Source organism: Schistocerca nitens, chromosome 3 (assembly GCF_023898315.1).
Source record: "Schistocerca nitens isolate TAMUIC-IGC-003100 chromosome 3, iqSchNite1.1, whole genome shotgun sequence".
In the NCBI taxonomy this organism is placed as follows: Eukaryota; Metazoa; Arthropoda; class Insecta; order Orthoptera; family Acrididae; genus Schistocerca; species Schistocerca nitens.
In genome coordinates this window covers 355,865,045-355,880,690 of record NC_064616.1, presented here as the reverse complement: position 1 = coordinate 355,880,690, position 15,646 = coordinate 355,865,045, and positions in this window count along the sequence as shown.

Here is a 15,646-nt window from a genome sequence, read left to right as displayed (position 1 = left end):
TCAAAAGCACTGTCAAAATCAACCGCCACCATCGCCGCTTTAAGCCGGCACTCCTCCGCCAGCGCTATCACATCACGGCATTCGCCAGTAGCTGTTTGCACATTCACCGATCCACCCGGTGTCGTCTGTTCTGGAGAGAGAACGCTACGAATTAACATACGACATCGGGACGCTAGCAACCGTGCAAGGATCTTATAGTCGGCATTAAGCAGGGTGATGGGGCGGTAATGTGTGACCGTAATACCTGGCTTCGGTTTATGTATTGGCACCAGGAGGCCTTCCATAAAAGCCGGTGGAATAGGCGCATCGGAATTTAACATCTCGTTGTACATTTCCGTCCATCGCGGTGCCATTTAGTTGCGAAATTCTCGATAGAATTCAGCAGGAAGCCCATCAATGCCTGGGGACCGATTCAACGCACCTTGTGCGATCGCATCATGTACTTCCTCACAGCTAATGGCTTCCAGTAAGATTCCCGCGGCTTCCACCGTCAGTCTACGGGAGACGGACGTGGCTATACGGTCGAGGTCATCGACAGAGGCTGCTTCTTCCCGATAGATGTGTTGGTAATGGTCGACGAATGCAGAGACAATGTCCGCTTGACGCGTCACTCTTCGGTCTTCGCGGGTAATTAATTCCCGTACCAAAACGCGTCGTCGGTGCTTTCGTTCATTCACGACGTGGTGCATGGAAGGAATCTCGTGCCTTATCGTATCGTGACATCTGGCGCGCACCATGGTTCCCTGAAGATGTTTCCGAGCTAAATCCACTAGTTTAGCTTTTATTCTTTTGCGTTCGATCCAGATGTCCTGTCCCGGCGGACCATCATCCAGGTCGCGCAGTGCTGCAAAATAAAAGTCGGTGGTACGGCGGCGCCATTCTGCCATCTCCCTGCTATGTGAGATGAACGTACGGCGAAGCGCCGGTTTAGCACAAGTCAGCCACCAATCAAGCATCGTCGCATACCTTCCAACCCTTCGCTCGCACATCGTCCATGTCTCAAGGATCCGTTGACGGCATTCAGGATCATGTAGATGTTGAATGTTTAGTTTCCACGGGGCCTTACTCTTCCATGCCTCTCTACAGGGAAGAAGCACCGTACAGATGTAAGCGCTGTGATCGGAAAATGCTAATGGCCAGCGTTCCGCGTCCTGGACAACATTTGCATGAGCCCGTGAGATATAAATGCGATCTAATCTGCTCGCCGAATGACTTGTCACATAGGTGTATCCCGGTGCAGCTCCATGTCGTAATTCCCACGTGTCACTAAGTACGAGGTCGTTGACAACGATTCGCAACTCCTGGCTGATGTTTGATTGCGGCCATTGGTCTTTCTGGCTGAGAACACAGTTGAAATCTCCACCAATTATTACACATTCATAACGTCCATGGAATAGTGGAGCAATGTCTTCTGCATAAAATCGCGCCCTTTCCCGCCGCCGATTGTTTCCCGACGGTGCATAAAGATTGATTATGCGTGTCCCAAACGTCGTGAAAGCCATTCCCTTGGCCGACGGAAGATAACACACGTTTTCCACTGGGAAGCCATCTCGCACGTAAACTGCCACCCCACTCCCATTGTGATCTCCATGTGACGAATAGGCTCGGTAGCCTGCGATGTATGGGAGTGCAGCTATGTGGACTTCCTGCAGCAAAGCAATATCCACATTAGATGCCCAAATCGTTTCCTTCAGTAGGTGTATTTTGGCCGGTGAACGCACGTCATTGATAGTTAATGTCACAATACGGTTCGCATGGCGTTGAATCCCACTCTGTCGAGGCGCAACAACATCTCCCTGCATCGGCGCTGGGGGTTGAGTTAGAAGACGTTCTCTCGCCCCTCTCCCTTCACCTTCAGCAATTATTAGGCCGTCTTCGTGAGTGTTGGCTGCCTCTGTATGACGTCCGGCGCCTCCTCAATGTCGTCATACCACATCTTTTCAGGCAGTGATATAGTCGTGTCCATAGCCACAGCATCTGCGTCTGGAGAGCCAACTGGCTGTGATTTCTCTTCAGCATCACGACGTCCCAGTACCGTCAATGTGACAGACCGCTGTGGGTCTGATCGAACAGTTCCCAGTGCCTCATCCTGTTTCGTAGAGGCTGTTTTGTCGTCTTGGTCCACAGGCACATCGTCGTCGGGGCAAGGGGAGTCATCCCGAGGAGATGTCGTGCGACGCCGCCGTTTCCTCCGTCCTCAGATTGTAGGGAATCACGGCTGCCCGACAGAAAAGCATCCGTAGGAACTGGAAGTGTTTCGAGTCCCATCGTTGAACTGGGCGGGAGTTCGGTCGAAACTAATGTTGTCGTCTCAGAGTGCGTTCCAGACGGAACAGCATCCGTAGTCGCTGGAACTGCTTCTTGTACTATCGGTGTGCTTGATGGGAGTTCGGTCTCATCTGATGTTGTCGCCGTAGTTTGTATGCTCGACGGAGCAGCATCCTCTGTCATCCCGACGTCTGCGACAAGGTTTTGGAGAGTGCCATCTTGATCTTCCACCGGGGCTGTGTCCTTTCGGTCATCAGCGGCATAGGTGATCGGTAGTACTGTCATCGCCGGCGATGGCTCCCGCACATCTGAAGGCAGTTGCGTAATCCGCCGTTGCATACAGTTCGACCTGAGGTGTCCCTCCTGGCCACAGCCAGAACATGTACGTGGTTGACCATCGTAAATCACCACCGCCCGACAACCACCAATTGTAAGATAGGACGGTACATGCTTCTGAAGATCAATAGTGATCTGTCGCACTCCGTTAAGAACGGGGTACGTGGCGAATTGTGTCCTGCGTTCTGCCGTGTGACCATGTACCGTGCCGTATGGCTTAAAAGCCTCGATAAATTCTTCAGCCGGAAGTTCAAATGGGAGCTCAAAAACACGTATTGTCCGTACACCCAGACCAGCATGTTTTACAGTTACCGTACCGACATTCCCGGCACTATGGCAACCTGCTTTTGTCGCCTGTAGAATTCTCTCACACGCCGCGTCATTTACCATCTTAAAATACACCGTGGGACTAATAATGGACAGGTGAATTCCGACAATATCGTTTGGCGGTATCTTGACTTCCTCTCTAATGAATCGTTCCACTGCTAAAGCCTTTGGTCGTTCGAAGTCTTTGCAGAAATTGAATCGTAGTGTAGTTTTCCTGTACTTGTTCGCCATGATCGTTGTTACCAGCCCGCGCGCAGACTAAGTCCACAGGTAAACAAACACTCGCACACGCCGCACAGGCGGAAGTATCGGACCTCCGCTTCGCACGACCGCTAGCACCGAACTGAATTGAACCAAGGACCTCTCGTTCCGCAGCTGCTGACGCTAACCGCGGGACCACGGCGCTCTTGTGCTCACATCGTCCTTGATGTTGCCTATGTTTCCTATGGACTGCTTAGTTTGTATATTTTGCTTATTTTTTCATAGTTCCACACAATTTCTTCCTGTTTTCTCTATTGATCTGTGTTCAGTTTTTCAAGGCCTATCGACTGTGCCAACTTATAACTGAATCTGAGGGGGGTGCGATGGGGAGGTTCCCTTGTAAGTAGGAAGGTGGCAAAAGTAGAAGTCATAGATTATGACCTAGCGGTATGGCAAAAATTACAGGACGCTGACAACGATTGTAAACTGTATCAGACACAGCCACAGTTAACCATGTATGACGGTCTTGTGTACAGGGAAACGAAGTTAGGGCCAAGTTAAGCACTGCCAGCGAAGCTGAGGGATGAGGTTTTAAAGGAAGCACATGATCACATCTTGACCGGTCATGGAGGGTGTAGATCGACGAATAGGAGGGTGGCGGAGAGGTATTGGTGGAGAGGTAGGAAATGAGATGTGGATAAGTATGTCAAGAATTGTATACCATGTGCGAAGAGAGCAGATTTGAGTCAGAAACGCCGGCCGGGGTGGCCGAGCGGTTCTAGGCGCTACAGTCTGGAACCGCGCGACCGCTACGGTCGCAGGTTCGAATCCTGCCTCGGGCATGGATGTGTGTAATGTCCCTAGGTTAGTTAGATTTAAGTAGTTCTAAGTTCTAGGGGACTGATGACCTCAGAAGTTAAGTCCCATAGTGCATAGAGCCATTTGAACCAATTTTTTGAGTCAGAAACAGATACAGCTACAACGATTACCGGACGCGACATGTCCATTTTCTTTTCGGAACAGATTCGTTATGAAAATAATAGACCATTTTTCAAGGTACGTGGAGTGGTGGCTATGCCAAATCGACAGGCAGCAATGGACTCGCAAGCGTTAGTAAACAACTGGATTTTGAAGTTTGGTGTACCGGAGATAGTAATTACTGACCTAGGGATATACTTCATGTCGGATTTAATGAAGGAACGGTGTAAATTTTTGAGCGTAAAGAAGTTGAGGACGAGCGCGTTGCATCCACAGGCGAGCGGAGGGACAGAACGGGTACACAGAACAATCGAGAAGATGCTGAGTTCTTATGTGGATTCTCATTACCATCAGTAGGACGAGTATTTGAAGCATATTGTAAGCGCATACAATGCAAAAGTCCATAAAAACACCGGTTTGTCTACTTATGGGGTAGTGTACAGGCGAAAAATGCCGTCACCGTTTGATTTAGTGAAGCTACAGAAAGGAAGGACCGGTGAATCTGTACATCAGTTCTCGAGAACAATTCGGGATATTTGGAAACGGGTACAAAAGGCGAATACATAGGCTTTGGAATGGCAGGAAGACGCAGTGAATCGGAAAGGAAGTTTACCGCACTATACAGTGGGGCAATGGGTAATGCTGTCCAGCCCCTACACGCAAAAAGGGAAAACGAAGTTTCTCACGAGGTATCAAGGGCCATACCAAGTTGTTGAAACCACATCTCCCGTTAATGTTAAGCTTCAGCTGCCAACTAGAACGACGATAGTACACATTGGGCGGTTAAGGCCATTTAAGGGTTGCCCGGATGTGATTCCAGACGTGTCACATGAAGGAAAGAGACTGAAAGATAGAGTGAAGAGAGGCGCTAAGTGCAGAGAAAACGAGGAAAATAGGGTACAGCATGAAGTATCGTATGCTTTGCGATCTAGAAAGTAATAGAGTACTTGTAGTTTTTTTTTTTTTTTTGGTCATGTGTCATTGGGTTTGTGTAGATTCATTAGGCATTATGTTTTTATTGGTTGTATGTGTTTTCGAGTGTTGTGAGTCTGCTGGGGCAGCAGTCCTTTCGAAGAGGGATGAATGGTGATGGTAATCCCTGTCCTCAGGTCACAGGAAAGGGAAGTGCAGCGTCTGAAGTATGTGGATTGTTGCTGGAGGAGAAATCAAACGCAGTTCTGGAGAAATAAATGCGTCGGAGTGAATTTTGCGGCAAAGGCGTAATAAATATGTATCGAACAATGTCAGAGTCGTACGATTTGCTGTTAATTTTTTTTTCGACAGTGCTGGGTCAGGAAAGTCGTGTTTATTGCACCAGTCCATATAATGTAGATTTAAGGATGAAAGTAGTCACACAATCGGTGTTGAGTTTGAGAAAAAAATAGTAAATGTCGGAAAAAAACTCGTGAAGCTACAAATATGGGACACGTGCACCGTGCAGTTATTTTTAGCTAGGAAGAAAGGAATAGACTGTCCAAGGGACATCGTGGGGCCAAAATTGAGCTTGCAATGGGCCGGGATGCATTGGATTTTCTCCACCTGCGAGAATTTGGTAGTAGTAGCAAGTTGTTTTGAGTGGGGAGTATTTGCAGAAGCGAAACGTATAGAGCTCGAGGGGAGCGGAATTTTAATCAATGGAACTAAGTGTAACATAATGGGACCAACCTTCCATCTGCCATCGTCAATTTCAGGGGTCACGCAACTGAATGTTACGTAGCCACAGCTGTATTGGCCAGAAACCATTTTAGAGTTTTTGCCAAGCCACAATCTGACCTTGTTAAATCAAACTCTGGAGCCAGGTCTGTTGAGATCCATCAACCAGTTCATTTTCGAGCAAGAGGGGCGCATATCAGCCGAACAGCTTGTTCAACATGTCGCTCAGTATAGGGAAAGGCAACGATAGATAACGATCATTTTGAGCACCTCTGTGCCAAGTGTCATCGCAGCCTTAACTTTGTTATGTGTTGTTTTCTTTCTGATCAGGCGGAGAGCTAATTCCAAGAGGGAACCAAGGGTAGTCAAAAAAATGTTCAAATGTGTGTGAAATCTTATGGGACTTTACTGCTAAGGTCATCAGCCCCTAAGCTTACACACTACTTAACCTAAATTATCCTAAGGACAAACACACCCACCCATGCCCGAGGGAGGACTCGAACCTCCGCTAGGACCAACCGCACAGTCCATGACTGCAACGCCCTTGACCGCTCGGCTAATCCCGCGCGGCCAACGGTAGTCCCAGTAGATTACATACTGAGGGTGTAGGTAAGGGTGGAACGAGCATTCAGCGGAGTGGTCATCCATTAAGGATTTTTTTTTTGTGTTTTTTCCCTCATGTCATGTGCTTAGGAGCACTAGACCACGTCTAGCCAATCCAAACAAGTTTAAGAGTTAGTTAAAGGACGACCCGGGGGCCGGGTCTTCCCGAAGAGGGGAATAATGTAGCGGCACCACTGTTAGGATAGGGAAAGTTAGTTTTGTGCGATATTCGGAGCACTAGTTACAGCCAGGTGCGGGCCGGATTGCAATAAGTTTCACATACCAGCAGCTGCGAAAGCAAATAGAGGCCACAGGGGCGTAGAACTGCCGGAGAGGGCGCACACAGCAGTTTCCATGGCGCAAGTCACAAGCAGAAGAGGGCCACTGGCAAACCTAAGTGTTATGCATATGTGACGCGAAGCGGCACGCTTGGCAAAACAGAGGTGCACAGCCGAGTATAAATAGGTGCCGTTTCTACCGAGTTTCATTCAAGTGTGGCAGCTCTCCTGGACGACGGGGCGTGTCACACTGCCGGGCTACACGTAGCAACAGATGGGGCGACAGTATCCCAGTCCCCGGCGGGTCGTTGGTTCGACCGTCTGAGGCCGATGCGGGGTCCGCAGCCAGCCAGCGGCGGGCCACTCTTCGGCTCACTACCGTGGGCAGTCGTCTCGCTTCCCAAGCCGGAGACTTCCGAGGCCAGAGCCGGCCGGGGTGCCCGAGCGGTTCTAGGCGCTACAGTCGGGAACCGCGCGACCGCTACGGTCGCAGGTTCGAATCCTGCCTCGGGCATGGATGTGTGTGATGTCCCTAGGTTGGTTCGGTTTAAGTAGTTCTAAGTTCTAGGGGACTGATGACCTCAGAAGTTAAGTCCTATAGTGCTCAGAGCCATTTGAACCATTTTGAACTTCCGAGGCGAGGGCTGCAGATTCGGACACCAGATCGCGAGCGGTCGTTGCCGCCGCGTTCTGAGCTACGTCAGCGAGGAAGAAGCAGCAGCGGGGCTGGCCTACGGCTCCCGGCGGAGCAGTGCGGAGACGATGGGGACGGTGGCCGCTGAGTCGGCTGCTGGCGCAGCCATCCTGACGTAATCGGAACTCTGCAGCTGGCGTACAAGGCCGGCACGACACAGCATTGCATTGCACAGTCCGCTGCGGTGCTTCCTCAGCATTGCGGGGTCCTGTGATGCAGACCGAGGTGAATAGAGCACTGTAGTGGAAACAAATAAATAATTTGGAAAGTTCTCGCCGACTTTTAATGCAGCACCTCCTGGCACCCACTGCCGCTACATTTGGTCATCCTGATACATTCGGAGGCAGAAGTCGCCTCAACACCATAACAGTCTTATTTACTGCTAAAGGACAACAAACTGTTTTATCCACCGAATGAAGCATACAATTAATCATCAAGGAAAGAAGAGATTTAAAACATGTACGATGTCCTTGTCATAGGTGGATGGAGTCATTATAAAAGCGACAACTACTGTTTTCGCAGTATCACCAGTTAAAGTCAACGGCATTGAAAAGCATGATCAAACACCAGTACTCTTCCCGAAGCGCATTGTGGGGTCAACCAGCTGGCTGCGAAAATTACATCAACAAAACGAAACCTTGATGAAGATAAGTGACTTTGCATTTGTCTCATTTCCATTAGTCAAATATGGCCCACGCTTACCATTTTAGGAGAGTTCTGCTCTAAGTTGAAGACATTTCATTCTGCAGCTCTAAGTTGAAGTACACTCTTTCAAGCCATGTGGAGGAGTCTTCTTTATGATACCCTAAGGAGAAGTGTTCACTATCATGCCTGTGGCGCAGGTACTCTCTTATTCTCCTGTACAGAAACTTAACTCTCTCTGCCAGCACTGGAATATTGCCGGAAATTTACGAAAGACCATGCAATTTACGACCAATGATAATTTAATAATAGTATAAACATGTAAACAAATTCCGTGCTCTTACAGTTTCTGCCATGGTTAACCAATGAAGGACGTTTCGCCCTTAGAGCGAGCTAGAAGGCAGAGGGTTTCCTCCATTATGTGAGAGATTTCTAGTTACAGCCATTGAGAAGGTATAAAGTACACACGTGTGAGTTCTCACACCTGCTTTGAAAAACAATAAAAAATAAAAAATAAAAAAGATGAGCCAATCATGGACCTCTTTACCAAATTTCGAACAAAAATTCCAGCTGGTCTCCTTTAGGCCTAACAGGTGGGTGCCACACTGGCAGTGTCGTGTTTTCTCTTCTCCTTTAGATCTTATCTTTGCTGAAAGTCGTTTTTTACACTTCCTGCACAATGAAATGTTATAATGGGCTAGACTGCCATCACTTGTCACTCTCGCTGCATTTTGCCAGCAGAGTGCACTCCTCAACGTGTAACCGGCCAAGACTACACTTTGGTCGACCCTTTTTTTGTCAGATAAAACCTCCAGGCTGCAGCACATTACAAGAATCCGTCACTGTACCAAAAGGAAAAGAGTCAGAGCTAATTAGATTTGGAACCACTGGCATTTGTTGTTATTGCTTGCAGCTTTCGGGGAGCTTTAGTGATTTCTTTTGATGTAGTACTCATATCTGCATATTGAGTTACTAAACAGGTTATGGAACTGCTTTGAAGAAAACTGGCATGTAACACTCAGCCTTGGTCTGTTGGTTCAGTAGTTCCAGAAGTTTGTAGAGAGCGGATCTCCGGTTGATGCCCAGCTTCTTGACTTCCATAATGCCTTCATACAGGTCTGCAGATGTATCTAGTTAGCAAAGCTTTCTGGTAGTCGAAAGTGCCATGCAGTTTGATTTAAGGCTTTGTAAAAAACCAAACCCAGTGGTATTAGGAGACCTTTTGCAAGAGACAACTGACATACCTGAAGATACAATTAGGATTAATGATACACCTAAATGACTAGAAAGATACCTGCCTCCATCTCCAAGGTCACTACTGCAAGCCTTTGTGGTGGAGCTCGACTCAAATAAAATCTGGTTGAGGTTCTTGTGGTGGATGAAATTTTCACTGCAACACTTCGTCTCAAGAGTGAAATATGATGAGGGGTTGGTGATGATTTGGGCAGCCGTATTGTAGTTTTTCATGGGACCCGTGGTTACTCTGCAAGGTCACACTATTGCCTAGGCTAGGCACTCAGTCCGGAACCGCGCGACTGCTACGGTCGCAGGTTCGAATCCTGCCTCGGGCATGGATGTATGTGATGTCCCTAGGTTAATTAGGTTTACCTAGTTCTAAGTTCTAGGGGACTAATGACCTCAGAAGTTGAGTCCCATAGTGCTCAGAGCCATTTGAGCCATATCGCCAAGGATTAAGGGACCATTTTGGCTAGTCTGGTCCAACCCAGGGCTCAATGTTTTTTCCGCAATGGTTATGCTACATTCCAAGACAACAAGGCTCCTGATCACACAGCTCGCATCATACAGGCCTGGTATTGTGAGCACAAGGATGTACAATATTTTCACATCTCCCCTGGCCACTACAGTTGCCTAATCTCAGTACGATTGACCCTTTGTGGTCCTCTTTGGATAGCTGGGCGAGTGGTCGCTATCCACCTCCGTCATCGTTACATGCACTTGCCACTATTTTGTAGGATTGATGGTACAATACTTCACTGATAACTATACAGGACCTGTATTTATCGATTCTGAGACGACTGCAAGCTGCTTTGAAAACTGTATAAGATGATTTAATCTTTAACATGATGACCTTACAGTATGAACTACTGCTTTTGTGATTGACGTAAGCATTGATCGTGTGAAACATGTGAGATTTCGGTTGAGCATTTAGCACATGCTTGAGATCCTATAGAAACTATCCCCTGTACCCTACAGCGATAGATATCTCCCCATAACATCATCTTAATTAAAAGGAAACAAAGTCACGCAACGGAAAAAAATTACCAGAGGTGACCCAAAGGAACTCGAAATTCGAGGAATCGCAACTCATATAGACATGTTGACATTGGGGTCTATCAAACTATCAAAAGAAACCTAGGGTCACTCTAACAACCTGATTTATTGCTGAAGCGTATCAAAAATTTTTATCCACTGAATCAAGAATATCATCAAATGTTTTTTATTCCAGTCTTTGCGAGGTGCCGGGGCTAGCAGTGTATTTAACACTAAATTCTTCTAGAATCTACATATGTAAATGATGCTCTAAGCCCCCCCCCCCCTATTCTAACTCCAACTTTTGCTGTTGCACATGGATTAAAAAGAATACGCTAACTGACTGTAATCAACCCTGCCAGTGGAGTAGAAAAGAGTTTGGCACCTGCAATAATTTAATTTGATAAATAAGTTAAATAAACGAAGGTTTCATTAACGTAGTGAGAAATGATAGGGTTGCTCTACCGATTAACAGAATGAAAGTTCTGTCCAAAATTACAATATGATTTATTAAGACTAAACACAAAATAATAAACAAAAACACATGAAACATTTACAATACATCAAATTGGCTGAAATTGGATACTCAAACAAACGCTGTGAAGGTGAAGTTGTCCCTAAACTAGATTGTGACTTTTATGACGAAGTGGTATGTGGAGCCAATTCCTTGCCACTCAAGTCTTAAGAGAGACACACAGCTAACCCAACATTAATTGCTGCTACATTAGTGAGAACTGAGACGATGAACACCCAAGACAGAACAAAGTTAGAGAAAGACGAACAGGCGCGCTCTGCTTAGCTCTGATTATCACCTAGGAAAATCCCTATCTGCCGGTGCTGCGGACATACATTACCAAACTGTCTTCTTAACTGCAAGAACACGATCTGGTGTACCGGAGGCGATGGCTGGTTGCTTCGATGCCCGTCGTGGTGATGATAATGTGGCGAGTATAGCCCGAAACTAATTATTCTGGTCTGGTTGTTCCAGACTAAAGACTTCCTAGCAATACAAATGCGCCTCTGAGGGAGACGAAGAAAGCTCGCCACACTATCACTGACGGTACAGTGATTGATTTTAACAAGCGAAGTCACACTGTAACGCCGATACAGTCGTCTTTAGCCGAAACTGCTCAAGACAGACAACATAGGCCGCTTGTACGCAGAACGCTCACTTGCCAACTGTACTCGGAAAGTTACGTTGAAGTCGAAACTTCAGCAACTTCGTCAAACAGTTACAATTAAATAAAAGTATATTAGACAGCCAACGGAAAGCAGGCTGTCCAGAGCAGCGAGAGCTCAGTCTTGTAACCTACTCCGTCCGAAAGGCGAGAGCCGACTCCCCACAGAGCACCCGTACAGGCCGAACACCGAACATTCCCGCCCCCACGACAGTGGCCGTGGTTAAACGTTCCAATCAGCAACTCGAAAACCGGCAGAAAATTCCACTCCATTGCCGGAGCACTACCATTCCACCAATGGAGATTCTTGGCGCCAATTTCTGCACTGATTTTGCTACGTCACGGAGCTATGCCCTGAGCAAGCCAATCATAGTTACTATTTTGCAGAAAGCGCGGGAATTTTCCCGCCACAACTGCCTGGGTACACAAGTCATTCCCACGCCTCGCTGGTAGCCCGCCAGAAAGTGTTTTCGCTAAGTTTCTGCGAAGTAACGGAACCTCTAGCCCAGCCGCTACTTCAGGCCCCTCCGGGCGTGTCTTTTGACAATGTCGGCGTCTGGAAAGCATTCACTCGACTCCCTCACACCCGTCGGCTTACCCTTTCAAAATCAGCAGAGCCCACCTGTCACCGGACCACCTGGGTGACGAGAGACGCTGCGTGGGAAGTCCGCGTGGGAAGGAATAGCAACTTTTCACCGCATGCAATTAGAGAGGAAAATCGTAAGATGGAAATATGAGAGGGGGCTCATGCCACCTCTCATCTTTGAGCACAGTATCAATTCTTTTGACGATGACCGGTTTCAGTAAGTAATGACCATCCTCAGATCTTTTCTACACCATGTCCTAAAGTGATAAGGTAATGGTATCGCCAATACATATAAATATACTCGGCACAGCATCGTCACATAGATCTAAAATAAAGTGTAGAATAGATCACATCGTCCACACAGTCATTTTTGCAACTGGCTGCTATAAAAATAGATATTCGCAAAGTAGGTAACATGGATAAATCACTCGAAAAGAGGAGACCAAGATCCAAGACAGTATACAGTAAATTAACGTTGGAATGAGAATGCAACTCATTTAGAAAACGTAGAATAGTTTGATAAGATTAGAGTAAACATTATGGGTGATGCTGGTGTGATGTGTAGACAACACTAACAATGAAGTAACGAATTTCTCACAGTGAAACTCAGAGTTGAGCTATTCATATAATTGCGTTTAGCAACGGGGAGGGTTCGAATCAGTCCGTTTACTGACGACTGTGTGGTGAAGCTCGTTTATCACAACATAAACCTAGCCACATAGCTGTGTGGTTACTGTTAACGCACAACAAACGAAGTCGAGAAATAACCGAGTTATTGAAGGCAGCCTAGAAGGGAAAACTAAGGTCCATAAATGTCGTCAATAGCACGTGCCGTCACTGAATGGAACAAGTATTTTCCAGACAAGACTCTGCACATACCGTCGACATTTGCACTGTTGTAGAGATATCTTCAGTGCAATACAAATACAAAGTTAAGTAGTGTAAGATATCAGATGAAATGCAATTGCTCTGTAACGAGTGACTGGAGACCACGTGTTTATTATGCTACAATACCGAGAAAATGTCTTAAAAACCTCAAAATTTTTTTCGGTGGTGTTCGTGTTAATAATGTCGACCGAGTAGTCGTAATACAAATGTGTATAGTTTAAACAATGTATTACTAAATATTTTATTTACGCCGTGTTGAAACGTACAACTGAAACTTTTCTTTTTAGTTCTTTATGTTCCAGAGTTTTACTCATCTTCAATATATTATTAACGAAAAAAGCTAAAAGAACAGTTTGTTTCAAAAAGAATGACCTGATTTTGGGCGGTAATAATTACGAAACATGGGACGTACCGGAAATGAAATGTGTGTTGTTTCGATGGGCGTGGCCCAGAGTTTCAGAAAATAGCCATTAGATGTCCGTTAGCGCATTTTCTCAGTCAGTCAGTCAGTCAGTCAGAAATAAGATGGCGTTCTGTGAGCTGCAGTTCGCAGAGAGTGATTCAGTGATTTCGGTCCAGCGTGCTTTTCGTCGGCGTTTTGTATTTCATCCACCTGCACTCAAAAACCTTCGTCGTGGGTATCGCCCATTTGAAGAGACAGATTGTAAGTCGACCTTGTACAGGAAAAAACAGTGACCGGAATGAGCTATCTTCAAATGCATCAGAACAGGCTTTTTCCACAACTGCAGGAGGACCCCGATGACTTCATTTTCCAACAGACTGAAGCTCCACAACAACGTAACTCAGTTTCCCAATAACACTCTGTCTCAGCGCTGGATAGTACGCAAGGGACGCGATATACTGCCCTGCATTCATGGCCTCCAACATAGCCAGACATGACTCCGTGCGATTTTTTCTTGTGAAAATATGTGAAGGAAAGTGGTTTCATCTCCAGTTTACCTCGAGACAAACAGGAAGTGAAGAACATAATAACAGTCTCCATAACTTCTGTAAAAGCAGATACACTGTGTAAAGTTTATCATGAATTTAGCTATCGTCTATATGTTACTCGTGCTGCTGCTGGTGGACACATAGAGCATTTATAACAGCATAGCTAAAATTTCAAGATTTTTTGAGTATTTTACAATACATCCATTGTTTGTAGTATGTTTTTATCAATAAATACGAAATTTTGAAATCAGGTCACTCTTTTTGAAACACCCTGTATTTCTGTACATTCGCACAGCTATGAAACATGTAATGGTTAACACAACATGCTTCTCTCTGTGTAGGGTGGGAGGATACCAGACCAGGAAATAGTCATCCAGAGTGGGTGGTTTCTTAATGATAACAAAAGGTCGGTTAAACATGTTGTGAGGTTTATTGTCTGTTCAGAAACACATGAGGCGCACGCAGTGAAACCCCAGACGTCTGGAAGGGTCACTGTGGTCAAAGGGTTGAGGTAGTGATGGAACAGTCGAATATAATAATGTCGTGTGACTAGGGCCTCCCGTCGGGTAGACCGTTCGCCGGGTGCAAGTCTTTCGATTTGACGCCACTTCGGCGACTTGCGCGTCGATGAGGATGAAATGATGATGATTAGGTCAACACAACACCCAAACCCTGAGCGGAAAAAATCTCCGACCCAGCCGGGAATCGAATCCGGGCCCTTAGGATTGACAGTCTGTCGCGCTGACCACTTTAAAAGAAAATCTCCTTTCGTTCGATTTCGTTCGTTGTATCTGCTCGGGGCGGACGTCGCAAGACACCCGTTTCAGTTTGTCGTTGATCCATTACCTCAGGTTTTTTTTTTTTTTTTTATTACAGAGAGTAACTAAACCCTCTGACTGAACACGGTGAGCTACCGTGCCGGCATCACTTAGCTACCGGGGGCGGACAACATTCGAATGAAAACAATAGATTCATTTGGTTGTTGTCCGCCCACTGTAGGTGAATGGTCAGCGCGTCAGAACTTCAATCTTAAGGGCCTGGGTTCGTTTCCCGGCTGGGTCGGAGATTTTCCCCGCTCAGGGACTGGGTGTTGTGTTGTCCTAATCATCATCACTTCATCCCCATCGACGCGCAAGTCGCCGCAGTGGAGTCAAATCGAAAGACTTGCACACGGCAAACCGTCTACCCGACGGGAGGCCCTAGTCACACAACATTTTTTTATTTGGTTGTTGGAAAACAATCGACTCATTCGGTTGTAGTTGTCCGTACCGGCTGAATTATTCATTCATTCTTTTGAGTGAAACTATTCTGTGAGAGCAACCGAATGAAAACAATCGATTCAGTCGGTAGGACTACCCATTCATTGTTTCAACTGAAACTAGTCTGTGGGAGCAAACGAGTGAAAACAATTGTTCAGTTGGTCGGACTACTCATTTATTGTTTTGAATGAAAGTAGTATGTGCGAGCAACCGACTGAAAACAATCGTGTCAGTCGGTTGTAGTTTTACCTGTCGGTTGGATTAATATTCATTTATTTTTTTCCAGTGAATGTAGTCAGAGGGAGCAATCGAATGAAGAGATTCGAAACCATTGAAGTTTTACATATTGACTGAATAGTGCTTTATTTCTTTTCAAAATGGCTCTAAGCACTATGGGACTTAACATCTGAGGTCATGAGTCCCCTAGACTTAGAACTACTTAAACCTAACTAACCTAAGGACATCACACACATCCATGCCCGAGGCAGGATTCAAACCTACGTCCGTAGCAGCAATGCGATTCCGGACTGAAG